Here is an 878-nt window from a genome sequence, read left to right on the forward strand (position 1 = left end):
TTTGCCTGTCTCGTAACATGGAGGTAAGTAAGCTTCGTTATTCGTGGTACTATATATACATATACCTGTTAAGATCATTGTGGTTTGTGCATTATCGTATGCTTAAGAGAAATAGTGTGGTGAAGTGTATTACACATGACAGCTAGAGGCTAAGTGTGAACGAATGTAACCTTTTTTGTCTCTTCCTGGCGCTAAATCCATGAAGCAGGGGATGGCGATACTATTTCCTGTAGTGAGGAGTGGCGCCAGAAAAGGAAGAAGGAAAGCTTCGTCTCTTCTATGTATATCAACTAACTATTATATTTCTACCTTGTGTCTCCACTGATGATATGATTATTACACGAAAGTGCACTTGGGAACTTTTCGTGTTTCATTTTCCCCGTGGACTTATAGGAATATCTTGATCTCGCGCAAAATTGTGATCCTTTCCAATATATATATATATATATATATATATATATATATCCTTCTCACATCACCACTACTTGTTATCACCTCCCCATTTACGCCCTTCACTGAAGTTCCCATTTGCTCCCTTGTCTTACGCACCCTATTTACCTCCTTCCAGAACATCTTTTTATTCTCCCTAAAATTTACTGATAGTCTCTCACCCCAACTCTCATTTGCCCTTTTTTTCACCTCTTGCACCTTTCTCTTGACCTCCTGTCTCTTTCTTTTATACTTCTCCCACTCAATTGCATTTTTTCCCTGCAAAAATCGTCCAAATGCCTCTCTCTTCTCTTTCACTAATACTCTTACTTCTTCATCCCACCACTCACTACCCTTTCTAAACAGCCCACCTCCCACTCTTCTCATGCCACAAGCATCTTTTGCGCAATCCATCACTGATTCCCTAAATACACCCCATTCCTCCCCCA

This window comes from Panulirus ornatus, chromosome 4 (genome assembly GCF_036320965.1).
Source record: "Panulirus ornatus isolate Po-2019 chromosome 4, ASM3632096v1, whole genome shotgun sequence".
Taxonomy (NCBI): domain Eukaryota; kingdom Metazoa; phylum Arthropoda; class Malacostraca; order Decapoda; family Palinuridae; genus Panulirus; species Panulirus ornatus.